This window comes from Pinus tabuliformis, chromosome 7, assembly GCF_031772625.1.
Source record: "Pinus tabuliformis cultivar Carrire ecotype Pingquan chromosome 7, CPIR1, whole genome shotgun sequence".
NCBI classification, from domain to species: Eukaryota; Viridiplantae; Streptophyta; class Pinopsida; order Pinales; family Pinaceae; genus Pinus; species Pinus tabuliformis.
The window spans coordinates 1,103,047,856-1,103,064,502 of NC_142293.1; the positions used below are offsets into that span (position 1 = coordinate 1,103,047,856).

The following is a 16,647-nucleotide window of genomic DNA, read 5'->3' on the forward strand; positions in this document are numbered from 1 at the left end:
TTCAATCTTAGTGGTCTTATTTGATCTTCATTCTTAAAGTTGCAAATTTCATATATTAATTTATAAAATACAAAAGAAAAATTCACTATAAGAGAATGAAAAATGATGATTTCTCTTTGAATTAATAAATTAAAAATAGCATATCTCACAGTTTGAGCTAAGTTGTTACATTTTACAAGATGGATAAAAGCAATGAGTCGTTCATCTGTCTCATTGTGATTCCATTGATTGCTCGTTTGTTTAGAAAATCATAGGTTATTTATAAGAATCAAGCGCATTCAATTCAATTCAATACTCACCCAATTGTGATATAGATATCTAACTTATTGATCTACAGGCTCGCGTGTAACTCTTCAGCAAACCCTACCACATTTCAAAGCATTATTAGGGATTGAATATTCATCTTTGAATGAACCCACAAGAGAATAGACCCGAAGGTAGAACTGTTGTGCAAGGTATTGACGTACCCAATTCTCTAACCGCAAATTCCACATCCCAGAGGCACACGAATAACTGTCCATGAGTTGGGATAAACCCGTTCCACACAAAAAGTTCGATTTGTTACACTAATTGCCTATAATCAATTAGAATTGATTTCCCTGTCTTAGAGAAACAAACTAATCTTTGAAATAAAAAGAAAACATTACAGATCTAGACACTATTTCTTCTTATTGACCCAACATGATACAAAATAAAATAAATATGATTTGACTTATGGTTCACACCTGCGTAGTGCGACGGGAAACAATGTCAAACAAATTGTATTCTTTCATGCTTGCCTGTGTCCATTGTCCACCATCCATTATGCAAACAAATCAACTCGTTGTTAGTTAGTCAGTGATTATTATGTACAAGCTCAAATAAACTCCACAATGAAAGAGCATCGTATTAATGATCAAATTACTTATTTATACATGTGTAATCTAGGTACGATACATGCCATGTCCCTTCTCAAACACATTTGTAACAAGGTGCTACTACACAATTTTGCACAATTTTGGCTAAGGAGAGAACCCATCATTTTTGACTTAGGGACTTAGGAGGAAATTCGACTTTATTTGGTTGCTAGTGGAATGTGGGGGCCACCCACATGGGAGTTCGAATTGGCCCATTCGAATAGCTTGGAGGAAAAGTTGAATAGGGGGATGAAAGGGCCCATATGAGGCTAGAGAGGCCCAAGGAGTTATAAGGAGAGAGTGATTCTCATTTTGGATTCATTCTTATACCTTGCAATCAAAATTACTTGATTGTTCACTCTGTTGTTTAGCTGAGTCAACCGGCTGTTTAGACATGAATCTCTCAAGCGGGAGATTCAACCTCTACTTCGGGGGACCATCTGTGCCCGCCCTAGAGAGGCAGTTCCATAAGTATTTCAGGAGTTTCAGGAGTGCGTTACAACACTACCATTCAGCCACAACAGGGAATGCATATTTCTGGCTAGCTAGAGAATACACAAAGGGACTTTGGAGCTATCAGTGATCAAGCATTTGCCAGGAGAGTTAGAGGATTGGGAGAGCAGCAAAGGGCTAGCCTTTCTTGCGAGTTTGGAGCCAGCAGAGCCAACATCCCAACAGTCTAATTCACAGTTACCTGGGCATGTGTAGAGAGTCATCACTAGGTTCACGTGGGAGTTGGAGGAAGGAATTGTAGAGCTGGAGCTGGCTGGGAGAAGTAGGAGATCACTTGGATGGCCATTTGAGGAGGATTGTTGGAGTTGGGAGAGTAGAGATCGATAGGATCAGTCACAGCAACATAATTCAAAATTGGAGGAGGTTCAAGCTGTGAAGGGTCAAATTTTGAAAGTTGGAACCAAAAGAAACCCTTTCTGTTTTTTTCTGGGTTTTGGGCAAGGATCACACTCCTAAATTTATAGAATTTTCTAGGCAGATCTAAGGGGTCAAACATGGCTCCCAACTCAGCCAACAACTAGAGGAGCTAAGGGGAATTTGGGCCAAAATTCTAAGGTCAACATTTGGCAAATTCCTTAGTGGGTTTTTCTAGGTTTATGCCAAGGAGAAAGGAGTTGAAATCTCATAATTTTCTGAGCACGGCAAGTAGTGATTCCAACCCTTCAAAGTCAGAAGACAGAGCAGTTTTCTAGGGTAGAGCAGTTTTCTGGGGTAGCGCGGTTTAGTTTGGTGCAGCAGTTGTAGCAACCTTCAATTCAGCATTTTCTCACCTGGGTTTTGTCATGCTTGTCCATTGAGACAAGCCTTGGTGCACCATTCTATTCTACTATTGTAATTTCTCTTGAAGAAGTAATAAAATGGCTCAACAGTTCTCTATTTGCAATGTTTCCATGGGTGCGTAATGTATATTTCATTTTTCTGATTGCTAGATTGTTTGCATGCTTTGTATATCACTTACATTCCTCTTTAGGAACATTACAATGGTATCAGAGCTGTAATCTTGCTCAGTCCGTGGGAAATATTAGAATCAAACAACATGGCAGTCACCTAGAATGAGGTGGTGAGGATACAACAAATGATGATTGATGTGGGGAAGAAATTGATTCATTCCTCAGTTGGGAATCCGGACATGATTGCAATTGATGTGGAGTTATTGGGGGGAAACTGGAGGGCATACCAATCATTGGGTCATGGCATTCAGGCGTCCCTCTCTTTTTGGGAATTCTGTGAACTAAGGGGTATGCACAAACCAATGGAGATTCAATGGAATTTCGCAAGGATGATGAGAAGTATTAAGAAAAAAGATGAAAGAGTAGTTGAAGGGGTCATGGTTGGAAAAGAGATAGTTGAGCATACACCCATTGATGAGGTATTTGGGGTTGTGACCGAGTTCTCAGGTGATAACAATGCACCACAGGTTGGTGAGGTGCCGAAAGATATCTCCACTATTGTTGAGGAGCCGATAGGTATAAAGGTCTCCAGATCTATGGCAGAGTTGCGAGACGACAATCACCTACAACTGACTAGTGAGCATATTGTGCATATTGGGTTGTCTATGGAGGAGCATTCGAAGGCTCATGGCGAGCCCGTGATGGAGGAAGATGTGTAGCCATCCCTTGGGCTAGCCATTGATGAGGGGAAACATAGAGGTCATGTATTGGGTTTTCAACACAGTGTACTTTAGAGGCCCACTAGCGTGGTCTATAGCGTTATCAACCCACCCTTATGCATTGGATTGAGGGAGGTCAAGATGTCTATACATACCCAAGGGGGTGGACAGGTTAGCATGATTGAGCTGAGCATGATACCACATCAGCTTGGAGAGCTTGTTCCTTCCATAGAGGATTACACATTCGATCTCCCCTTTGGGATTGGATGGCGAGAGGTACTGAGCTGGTACTCGATGGAGCAAGTTAGGCGGTTGGATACATCCAGGGCCACATGTCAGCAGAGGCCATGGATTACTAGAGGGACTCGAGGGCTGGACTATTTTCGGGATCCAAGTGGGATGTTGGGCATGGAATCCCACCAAGCCATGTTTTGGGGCTTAAAGCCCAAGTTTTGACCGAATCTTGTTGTAAAAGCTCCGCAAATTACAGGCGCGGGGCGCAAAAGTATAATAAAGTCATAGGGTTGTCCACCCTATTTTTTGTAATGTAATGTCGGCTGGATAGACCTACCCATGGTCCGCAGACCATGGGATTGTATAAATAGAGTGAGGCTCTAAGTGTAAAAGATAGCTAACGAATGGAATAGAAGAAGAGAAGTCTAAGTGATTGAGTCGAAGTGTAAAGTGTGTCTGTGGGTCTTAGAATAGGAGAAGGCTCTGCAACTGAGTGCGCAGAGGCCTAGTAGGAACAAGCAAAGGACCAGTCGAACCTCTCAGACATCTCAAGGGTGCGGAAACCTAGTTCTAGCACCCTCCCATACTACTTCGGGTGAGACCTCAGTCCGCACTCTGCGAACTGTTTCCGAAAGGGCCAGTAGTAGAGGGATTTGTTTGGGTAATTAACTCTGAACCTGGGTCAGGCCCCAACAAGCAAACATTGTATTTTCCATGACATCATAGAGATGGTAGGTGATGGTAGTAGCTACGGGATGGATTTTACGGTTGAGCGCACCCACATTTTCAGAGCCCCAATCAGCACTAGTGACAGGATGGTTTGACTGGCGAGCAGAGAGATTTCATGAGTTGTCTTGGCATATTGACAGTGCGTGGGGTCACAGGGTGATTAGCTTACTCTGGCAAGAGCTGGTAGGAGGAGGTGGCATCAACATGCTATCAAACAGGGCATTATATGGAGAGAGTGCTCTCTTACTAGCATATGGGATGCACGGACTATTAAGGATAGGCGCGATAGTGTCATTTCTGTTAGCATGTGGGGATTCGGGCTACTCGGGTATTTTAGAGCAAATGGGGGGATGTAGCGCACATCATGGAGGGCGAACTAGTAGAGAGGTCGATATTTTAGCCCATGCAGGACATTGTATGTTACAGGGTGGTACAACAATGAGCAGTGGTACACGGGACTACACAGAGTTATGTCATAGCATCTAGTGTTATGTAGAGGGATGCAGTCTGATGCATACAAACCCAACATTAGGCCATAGCATCCAGTGGTGTGCAGGGCTATGGAGCGAGGAGCAAGGCCTATAGAGTAGAATGGAGATGCAAGGTGGTGTGTCATAGTATGTTGGACTGCGTTGTGCAGTGGGAGTGCATCACATTGCATTGAGTACATGTAGGGAGTGACATGTACAGTGACACATGCGGGACCCAGGCCAGTACAGGATGGTATAGCCATAGCCAAGGGTATCCAACGGTGTACAGGGGTAGGCCATGTTGTACATAGGCATGTCCAAGAGTACTGGGATGATCGGTGGCATGCAAGGGTGTATAGTGTTGCACAACGAGGTCATGGAGTGTTGCCTCCAGGGAGACCCTTGGACGGAAACATGGGTCATACCTTTGAGCATAGTTCACCCAGGTTTGACGAGGAAAAAGATGAGAAATACTTGATGGTATCAATGGGGACTCATACAACTGACCCACTTCTACATCCCTCATAGGCGCAGTCGATTTTGCCATCGAATTTTTGCACTTTGGGCATGAGCCACGGGGGACAAGGACCTCACCTGCAATATTTGGGTGAGACTTAGCACACTAGGGAGGAGACTTTCCAACAGTGGTGTTGGGTTGGTGCGTCAGTTGACAGCCAAAGGTTGGGGGATGAGGTGATCATCTACAGGGGTGGCATATCATTCATCATTGAGCCTACGTCTAGGGATCTAGTCCCAAGGGAGACATGTGCCACTCTTTTCTCAGGGCATGTCCGGACCGAGCAGCAGAGGATAGCGTTACAACTGAGGTAGTTTCCCATTATGTGTCTGGGCTCTAGACCTTATATTGGCACATTATCGAGAGGGTGGGTGGCAAACCCAGGGGAGATGGTTGACAGGGACAGTAGGGATCCACATACCCTGAGTTGAATACGAGTATCTGATACTCATCTTTTGGTTGCATTCAAGGGGTATCTCTTTGGCACACATGGCTTCCAGCGATCATTGGTACTACACAGTGGCAGGCACAGGGCAGATTAGCATACATCATATTAGTCCACAATATATGGAGCCTATATAGTGATCACATGCAGGGACTAGAGACGAGGACCACAGGGATTCCATCAGTCGACGGGGCTATGCCACTGCAGGTCTGACTATGGAAGGGATTCAGTTGATCGATAGATCACTCGTGATGAGCGGAGTCGTGGTAGAGAGTGATATAGCTCGCTATTGGGATGACACATGGGGGTTCACAAAGGGTTTCATCATATGGGGAGGCAAACATTCTCTGTTGTTGCACAAGTTCGGAGTTAGATTTGGATGGGTAAGCCTGGGTGCCATGGAGATGCCCAAGTAAGATGTGTCTCGCCTCTTTCAGTATTCCACCATCGAGTTCCAAGAGAAGGGGATATTGATTACGCATGATGGGGAGTATGACATAGTAAGAGTAGCGCAGCGTCAGCATGGTGGCACCACTCTGGGACTAGCAGGGAACTGAGGCATCACAACTCTTCACAGCTCAATAACCTTTAGGGATGCGCCGACTACTATAGGAGGAGATCATACAGATCTTCCATTGGGCTTTAGCAAGTCACTGATGGAGCAGGGGACTTATGGTACTTTCACCGAGCAAGATAGTGAGTGGAGAGAGGGGAGCTTCATGTTGGACAAGATTGCATGGGATCCTGGTATTGAAGGATTCTTCCATATCAGGATAGTGCAGAGGTCAGGCACGATCTAGTGGCACATCTGGGACCCTGACATGTTTTGCAGTGACAGTGGGGAGCAACAGTTAGAGAGGTTTCTTGCTCATTCATTGCTTGAGGACAAGTGATTTTTGGTGCATTGGAATAGCTTGCCGGATGAGGATGCCACCTGGGAGGGTAAGCACATTTTGGAGCACCCAACTGTGAGGTTGCTTGAGGAAAAGAAACATTTGGGAGGGGAGGATTGTCATGTCCCTTCTCAAACACATTTGTAATTGGGTGCTGCTACAAAATTTTGCACATCTTCGGCTAAGGAAGAGAACCCATCATTTTCGACTTAGGGACTTAGGAGGCAATTTGACTTTATTTGCTTGCTAGTGGAATGTGGGGGGCACCCACATGGGAGTTCGAATTGACCCATTCGAATAGCTTGGAGGAAAAGATGAATAGGTGGATGGAGGGGACCACATGAGGCTAGGGAGGCCCAAGGAGTTATAAGGAGGGAGCAACCCTCATTTTGGATTCATTCTTACACCTTGCAATAAAAATTACTTGATTGTTCACTCTGCTGTTTAGCTATGCCAACCGGTTACTCAACCATGAATCTCTCAAGCGAGAGATTCAACCTCTACTTTGGGGGACCATCCGTGCCCGCCCTAGAGAGGTAGTTCCATAAGTATTTCAGGAGTTTCGAGAGTGTGTTACAGCACTACTATTCAGCCACAACAGGGAATGTGTATTTCTAGCTAGTTGGAGAACACACAAGGTGAGTTTGGAGCTATCAGTGATCAAGAATTTTCTGGGAGAGTTAGAGTATTGGGAGAGCAGAAAAGAGCCAGCCTTTCTTGCAAGTTTGGAGCCAATAGAGCCAACATCCCAGTAGTCTGATTTACAGTTACCTAGGCATGCATAAAGAGCCATCATTAACTCACATGGGAGTTGGAGGAAGGAATTGTAGAGATGGAGATGGTCAGGAGAAGTAGGAGATCACTTGCAGTGCCATTTGAGGAGGATTTCTGGAGTTGGGAGAGTATATATTGACAAGATCAGTCACAGCAACAGAATTTGAAATTGGAGGAGGGCCAAGCTGTGAAGGGTCAATTTTTGAAAGTTGGAACCAAGGGAAACGCTTTCTGGGTTTTTCTGGGTTTTGGGCAAGGATCCCACTCCTAAATTTATAGAATTTTTTGGGCAGATATAAGGGTTCAAACATGGGTCCCAACTCATCTGGTAGCTAAAGGAGCTAAGGGGAATTTGGGCCAAAATTCCGAGGTCAAAATTTGGCCAATTCCTTCATGGGTTTTTCCGGGTTTATGTGAATGAGCAAGGAGCTGAAATCTCATAATTTTCTGAGCACAGGAAGTAGTGATCCCAACCCTTCAAAGTCAGCAGACAAAGCAGTTTTATGGGGCAGTGCAGAACAGTTTTCTGGGGTAGCACAGTTCAGTTTGGTGCAGCAGTTGTTGCAGCCTTCAATTCGGCATTTTCTCACCTAGGTTTTGTCATGCTTGTCCATTGAGACAAGCCCAGGTGCACCATTCTATTTTACTATTGTATTTTCTCCTGAAGAAGTAATAAAATGGCTCAGCAGTTCTCTATTTCCAGTGTTTCCATGGGTGTTTAATGTATATTCCGTTTTTCTAATTGCTAGATTGTTTGCACGCTTTGTATATCACTCACATTCCTATTTAGGAACATTACAAGATAGTTGTGTCTCGGTAACTTATTCACTATAAAAACGGGAATGTAAAACTAATTACATATTATACAATAACAATCCTGAAGGATTAGTTAACATTGCCCCCTTAGTCCAAAGAAACATCTAACACGCTGAGTGACAGTCTGAACTTTTCAAATTTTTCACGTCTCAGTGCCATTGTAAATATGTTTGTGATTTGCTTTGAAGTAGGAAAATGTGTGAGATGAATAACTTTGGCCTCTGCATAATGTTAAATCAAGTGATATTTGGTGTTAATATGCTTGCTTCAATCATGAAACTTGGGATTCTTAGCCAACTGAATTGCAAAAGAGTTGTCAATGAGTAGTGGAGTTGAAGACTTTTGTTCTCCTGCAAGTCTTCAAGTATTTTGCAAAGCCAAATGATTTATTTTGTAGCTTGAGCTGTTGCAACATATTCGACTTCGATGGTACAATCAGCATGAATGGATTTCTTGCGTGATCTCTAACTGATGGTTGCTAATTCAAGGCTCATCAAATAACCAGAAGTAGAGACTCCATTATCCTTATCTCCATCAAAATCTGAATTTGAATAGTCGGTGAGATGGAAATCTACAACTTTGGAATATTTGATGCCATATGTTCGAGTGCCTTTCAAATACTTGAGCACTCGCTTTGTTGCATTCCAATGACCTTCACATGGCTAATGTATGAACGAGGAAATTATCCCTACAACAAAAGATATGTCAGGTTGAGTAGTAGTTAGAAAATTCAAACTTCCAACAAGTTGTGTGTAATTTTTTGGATCTTCAAATATACTTCCTTCAGTGGAACTAAGTTTCAATTTTTTCTCCATAGAAATAATGACAAGATTACAATCCTGTATCCCAAATTTGTCCAATAACTTTCCAATATACTTTTTCTGAGAAATGAAAATGTATTTGGGTTTTTTATCAACTTCAATCCCTAAATAATAATGTAATAAACCCAAATTTGTCATGTCAAAAAATTACATCAACTCTCTTTTGATGGACGCTATATAGTCATCATTGTTTCCTGTAATCAGCAAATCATCTACATACACAACCAGATATACAACTGACTTTTCGGAAAAATAGTTGCATCATCTAGATCAAATAACTTATAGTTCAACTTGAGAAGGTGTTCAATTAACTTTTCATACCATGCACAAGATGCTTGCCTCAGTCCATACAAAGCCTTAACTAACTTACATACATTTTTCTCTTTACCTTTGACAAAAAAGCCTTTGTGTTGAAACATATAAACATCCTCCATCAAATCGCCATTCAAAAAGGTTGGCTTAACATCCATATGGTGTATCTTCCAACTATTCTGAGCTGCAAGAGAAAATAGAGTTCTAATCATGCCCCATTTTGTTGTAGGAGCAAATGTCTCTGTGTAGTCAACACCTTCCTTCTGAGCATAGCCTTTTGCTACAAGACTTACCTTGTATTTATCAAGTGAACCATATGCCTTGTACTTGATCTTATACACCCATTTGCAACCAATAGGTTTTACACCCGCAGGAGGATCCACTAACCTCTAAGTTCCATTCTTAATAAGTGCCTAATATTCTTTTTTCATTGCGTCCTTCCATTAATCAAAATTAGCAGCTTCTTCAAAACAATTGGGTTCACTAATTATAGAATGATTAAATTCACAATCATGAGAAACATTCCCTGAATCACCTTTATAATACTTTCATGTTTCAAAATCATCATACTTGCTTGGAACTTTTCGAGCACGTGTAGATCTTTGTAAAGGTTGTTGAAGTGCTTGTGGTGGTTTTTCATCCTGAAGTACAGTTTCTTTAGGAACACTTTCTAACCCTACAGAAACAACACTATCCTCCAAGTTTTCTTCAATAGAAACATCCTCATGAGTCAGAGATGGAAAAAATACAGACTGATCCAAAATGGGAACATCATTATCAGATTTAAAATAGAACATTTTAGATGCAAATTTCTCCAAATGAGACAATTGCCTATCAATAGTGGAATTATCTTTATCTAATTCAAGGAAAATAACATCTCTGGAAAGAATTAACTTCTTATTTTCTTCATCATATAGCCTGTATGCTTTGGAAGTATTAGAATAACCCAAAAATATACATTTTCAACTTCTTGCTCCTAATTTATTTTGTTGTTGCTTAGGAATAAAAGCATAACATTTTGATCCAAAAACTCTGAAATGTTGAACAGTTGGGAGCCTTTCATAACAAAGTTCATAAGGAGTTATGTTATTAATAAAGGAAGAAGGACAATGATTTTCAATATAAGTTGCACAAAGAATTGCTCCGCCCCAAAACATCAACTTCACATTCTTAAAAAACATCATAGATTTAATCATATTAAGCAAAGTTCTATTCATTCGTTCTGCAACACCATTCTGTTGTGGATTATAAGGTATGGTAGTTTGATTTTTGATTTCATTGTCCTTCAAATATTGTTCAAAAGCATGAGAAGTATACTTACCACCGTTATCAGTTCTGAGAGTGCCTATATTCTGTTGAGTTTCATTTTTAATCATCATATGAAAAGTTTTTAAAAAATCAAACACTTGTGACTTATCTTTCAACAAATACACCCAACACATTCTCGAGTAATCATCAACAAATGTCAACTCATATTTATTTCCATTTGCAGTTGCAACAGGCATAGGTCCACATAAATCTGAATGTATCAGACCTAATTTTCATGAAGATCTGAAAGAATAACTATGAAAAGGTTGTTTACACTGTTTTCCCAAATACAAGCATCACAAGGTGTAATATTTCTTGGAACTAAAGGAAGACCTTTAATACCTTTATTTTTCATAATTCTAATGCTTCCATAATTGATGTGACCAAATCGAGCATGCCACAACAAACTAGGAGAGAGGATATCATTTTGTTGTGCCAAAAGAGTAGAACTTTCACGAGAATTAGTAGATGAAGTACCATTCAATTTTAACAGCGTACATTCTTCCACACTGGTCATAATAACTGCATGATCAGATGCTCTTTGTATCTCGATGATGCCATCAAATATATGAATAGAATGCCCCTGCTGCCAAATATGGGCAAGAGCCATCAAATTTCGTTGAAATTGTGGAATATGAAGCACATCCTATAGAACATAATCTGTAAGATTCAATATCTTTAGATGAATAGACCCAATTCCAGATGGTTTAATATGATACTTCTCAGTAAAGTAAACAACACCATCAATATCATCACTGAAAGTTTCAAAAAAATCTCGCCTAAATGTCATATGACAAGTGGCAGCTAAATCCAAAATCCAACTATCTTGCCATGAAGAAAATGCAATGTTGTAAACATCATTAATATTAAAATTATAGTGAGCAACAATGTAATGTGTAGACTCTGATGATTTTCCTATATCTGGTGGTGGCTTATTTTTGAATTGTTCTCTCCTCTCAATGACTTTCTCCCAAGGGATTTTATAGCTCGCAACAATATGACCAATTTGACCACAATCTAAAACATTTGATAGTTGGTCTATAGTTAAAATTCCTTTGTTGACTATCTCCCTGATTATTCCCCCTCACCCTCCCTGCCTCTATAATTTCTCCTACCACGACCTCTAGTACTTTTATCACCTTTAGAAGTTTCAGCATGAGACTTTTAATCCTTTTGTGCAAGGCACAAAGTTTCTATATTAGAGTTAGGTGTAGCCTCTTTCTTCCTAAAGGCCTTTTCTCTCTCAGCTATTTTTTTTACTAGTTTATCAAATGTATTGTCTTTTAACTGCCCACTAGCTTGGAGAGATTCCAAATGGTCTAAATAGAGAGGGTGAAGGACTTTTATAAAAGTTGTAAGTTGTAAATCTACTTTGATTCCAGTGGCTTTACATCATGAAAAATGGCTTTTATTTCATAAGCACTCTTCAATGGACCATTATCTTTCATCTCCAAATTGAACAACTTCAACAATAACTAAATAATTTTGAGTTTTGAGTGTGAATCATACAGTTCTTTCAACATCTCTAATGCTTCGAATGTAGTATAACAGGAAATGAAATACCGGATTACCTCTTCTGTCACTGATTGTAGTTATTAATGCATATGCCTTGTTGTCCTTTATCTATGAAATTGCACATTGCTTCTCATTATCAGGCAGCTCATGTGCAATTTATTTTCCGTCACTATCCTTCTTGCCTTGAAAAACTTCCCACAATCGTTAAAAACAAGAGCACTTCTTAAATTTCTAAATCACTATTGATAATTTTCCTTTCCATTAAGAACAACTCCAAGTATGGAGACTATTGAATTAATAATTGTTTTGGAAGCCAAATACTATCTTCAATTTTGAAATATATGCAATACTCCTCTAAAAGAAAATGTAATTCCTTCTCTCTTAAAGAGTTGGCTTAATGGTTTGTTGGAGGGATCCAAAAAACAACCCAGTGAAGAGCTAGGTTCAAGCCTTGTTGTCTCCTTTTTTCTTTAAAAAAAACTTTATGAAAAGTTTTAATAAAAAAATTAAATAAAACTCTTCATGCTTTAAACTTCAAATTTCATGAACGATAAAAAATGATTATTCTTCTCTGCGTTTTTGTTGTTGTTGTGTTGTTTTTTTAAACCACAGTAAAGAAATTCACCATTGCAATTCGGCATAATTGTCGTGTTTTACCAAATGAATTTTATAGAGGCAGCAATAAAAAATCAAGCCCTTTCTTATATAAGGAAGTTAGGTCGAATGTTGTTCTTCCAACATACCAACCAAGGGGATTCAACTTAAAAGAAAATACTTTGATGCAGATTAATAATCAAAAAATCCACACATTCAGGGATGCTATGAACAACGAGCAACCCCATAATTTTATTTACTTCAACAACAGTCATGTCTATTAGTCACCTGAATATCCTTCCAGCGAAATCCTTTCAGTGAAAATGCTAGGAAACAACCCTTTCAGATTTCAAATATTTAGCCAGCTTCACTATTTCACCTTCTCATTATCTTCACGAGGTCCTTCTGTAGGCAACTTCATGTATGGAAAAAAACAACCAACTGCAGATAAAGAAATTATCACATCCAGACCGCAACCTTTTACACAAAAAATTCCCACTTAGCCTTCCGTACAATCATCACAGCATAATTCAACAATATCTCGGTTGTCTCTTGATCACCTCCTCAATAACACGTTCTCATCAAACGAATCAAAAAGCTTAAGCTCCCTCTCAACTTTCTTGTCTCGGCCTTCACAAATAACTCATGGAGTTTAGAAAAAACTCAATCGGGGCTCTGATACCATTGTACAAGCCCAAATAAACTCCAGAATGAAAGAGCATTGTATTAATGATAAAATTAGGTATTTATACATGTGAAATATAAGTACGAAATAGTTGTGTCTTAGTAACATATTAACTATAAAAACAAAATGTAAAACTAATTACATATTATACAATAACAATCCTGAAGGATTAATTAATACATTATTATTCTAAATAAAAACTAAAAAGGTGAAAGAATTACAAAGGCCCTTCAATCATCATATGCTCTTGCTATGGTAGAATAATTTAGCTATGAAAGAATTTCAATTATGTCTCAGTACCCTAGGACAAAGAATGAATAGCCGTTTAGATGTCATGACCGGATAATGTCCTCATTGTTCTGGAAAACAATTTCAATGAAAGCTCTGAAATCAGCACCCATAACATCTATCTGCAAGTAACCTCCTCCATTGGTGGGCCTATCATGCATAGAACCCACATTAAATACCCCATTGATTTTCAAGTAATCCGCCAACTTCAAGGGAGTGTCTAGTTGGATAAATGAAACATTCTTTACAACATATCTCTGCTTACCATTGATAACTGGGGCTAAGTTAGCAAGTATAATAGTTTGTGAGGTATTTATCATTCCATAACGGTAATACCCTTGAGGATTGTGGTTAGATTCCATTTGATAAATAAACATTGCATATAAGAAAATGACAGAAGTGACTAAACAAATACCAAACATTTTGGTCAAAACTAGTTGAATTAACTCCTCATATTTGATCTATGTTCAAAGAAAATTAAACGGGCACCCAAAAATTTCATCATAACTATTTGAATTAACCCCTGATATGGTATATTGGATATACATGAATGAAAAAATTTCAAATGCAAATCCTAACAGACCTTAAAGTAAAAATCTCAAATGAAAATCCTAACAAACCTGATCGATTGAGCTTGGTTCAATGACCAATTGATTCTAGTTGGAGCGGGAGGAAGTGGACCAGAAGTAGAATTCTATGAGTTGTTATAGCGGAGAAAAGCAATGTTGGTTAGCATAGGAGTGGTGAACCGTATAGATGTAACTATGTAATAGTCCTAAGGAGGTTGATCAACAGTGACCAGTACAGAGTAGGATTGACCCAAATGAATATCTAGAGTCATATATGTTTTGAAAGGTGTGAGATCCTTCTACTTCCACCAGCTTCATTTTATCTCCCTGAATCCCGAAGTTCAAAGAAATTCCCAAACCCACATTAAATATGAGGAAACGATATGTTTTTCCTATGAAACAGTATATCTTTTTCCTGTGAAACGATATGTTTTTTTTGTGAAATTTATTTTTATGAAAATCTAAGTTTTAATTTAGAATAACATTAAATAATGTATATAATAAAAATAATTTATGGGCCTCCATTATGCCCTAAAAATTCCTTTGGTCATCTTGCTTAGATGTAAGGAAATAGGTTAACAGTCCAAGACCTAGAGTTATCTAGCAGGAGTAAAATCGTACCCCCTTATGGACCACCAGTCAATAAATACATGTGGTGTGGTTTTCCTTGAATAATAATGATGAGTCAACCTACATTAGTGGATAGGTAATTTTTGTCCCCACAATTGGTTTGAAAATTTAGATATGATAAGTTTTCCCACAGTAGAAAAAATAATAATAATAAAATAGTTGATTCCACATGTAAACCAAAAACTTCCACCTTGAAGAAAATGACATTTTAGTTAGTTTCGATGTGATCTCCCTTTTCACCAAAATCTTTGTCCCTGAAGCTTTAAACATAATAGTTAATATCGTTGACAATGAAACACTTAACCTTATCAATATATGTGTCTCTTCCACCTTCTTTATTTACAAAGCCATCATCTATGAGAAAACCGAAGGTACAACTATGGGTTCTTCCTATCCCCGGTTGTGGCTAATATCTTTGTGGAACATTTCAAGGCCAGAGCTCTAAACTTGTGACATCTCAAGCCCAAATGTTGGTTTATATTTGTTGATGACACTTTCGTTATTTGGAATCAGGGTCATTAAGCCCTCCAAGCCTTTCTCGACCATCTTGTTATAGACATATTTGGGCACTGCAACCCCAAACTCATATGTCCATAAACTAAGGGCTCCTTAAGTCCCTAAAAGTGTTGTTTCACACCCTAAAGGATCATGGTCAACTGATTACATCATTTCCCAGAAGTTCCACCTGAAAAACTACTCAGAACTGGCCAAAACTGGACCATACAAACTGCTCCATGGGCAAGGTGCAATGCATACTGACTGCCTAACTGGCCAGGTGCGATGCATACTCAAATGGCATTTTGTGGGGTGCAATGAGTGAGAATAGACAAATGGCATAGACATTTTACAAGGTGGATGATCATGGAATCTTCCAGAAACTTCTCATGTGACACTTGCCTCTCTGAATTCGCCCAGGGATGAGTAAGAGATCATGAAATCTCCAAGTGGAACCAAGAACTATCAGTGGAATGACACTAATAAAAAACCCAGAGCTGACTCACACCCTTGCAAGACATCTATAAATGGATCGCTCATCTGAGAGATCTAGAGGCTGGAATTTTGTATTTTGTAAGGAAGTGTTGTTGGTTTGTTGGTGAGAAGAGACATTTCATTGTTGGGTGATTTGCTTGTTCATGAGGTGAAGAGGGCTTCTACAACTGGGAGGATGATGCTGGATCAGACCACTAGGTTGTAATCCTCTTTTACATTACTATTAATAAAGTTCTTTGAGTTTTCCTCCATATGATCTTATATTTGTGAATCTTATTGTTTATGAATGCAATTGTATGGTCAATGTGTTTCTGATTCCGCATTGTTTATGATGTTTTAGATAGAGATGCTTTGAAAGTTTGTTGTTACTTTGACTCTACAGGTACTCTTTGAAGTGGGACAAGTAGGGGAGGAGTGGCAAATTCTATCAAGGAAAGGAGAAATCAAGCTAGGATCAAAGCGGAAGATCCAGGTTGGTCCTGTTTTCTTCTCTTCCATCTATCACACTTAAAGGAACTCTTGAAAAGCTTTCATTGTTTGTTTCTAAGATAGCTACCCGTCTTAGTGGGACTAGCAGTTCGAATCAACACTAGTTTTCCCTGGAACATGTCTCAATATCATTTTTCCTCATATTCAATTCGCTATGAAAATTGAATCTACTAATTCTCTTCCTTTCCTTGATGTTCTTTTCACCCGGTTTCCTAATGGCTCGCTTACGGTCCACCAATTTTACCGAAAAAAGACCCATGTTGATTGTTATCTTCACACCCATTCTCACCATCAGACTTCCTAAAAATTAGGTGTCCTTAGGACCCTTATCTCCCAAGTCCTTAAAATCTCTACTCCCTAGTTCCTTCCCTAATCGGAATCTGGATTAAGGGCCAAAATTTGTTCAAAAATGAAAGTGTTTGGAATCACTCAAAACTTAAACAAATGCATCCATCTCATGAAGACAATCACAACACAATTCGTTTCACTGAAAACCGAGTCCGGATGAAAGAGAAAAGGCATGTTGTTCATTTTCCTAAACAACGAAAAC

At 39.3% G+C, this 16,647-nt stretch overlaps 1 pseudogene; it reads right to left on the reverse strand.

Annotated features, from left to right (window-relative positions):
* Nucleotides 1–353: 353 nt before the first annotated feature.
* Nucleotides 354–16,380, reverse strand: LOC149251405 (protein SKU5 SIMILAR 14-like; annotated as a pseudogene).
* Between the last annotated feature and the right edge of the window lie 267 nt (nucleotides 16,381–16,647).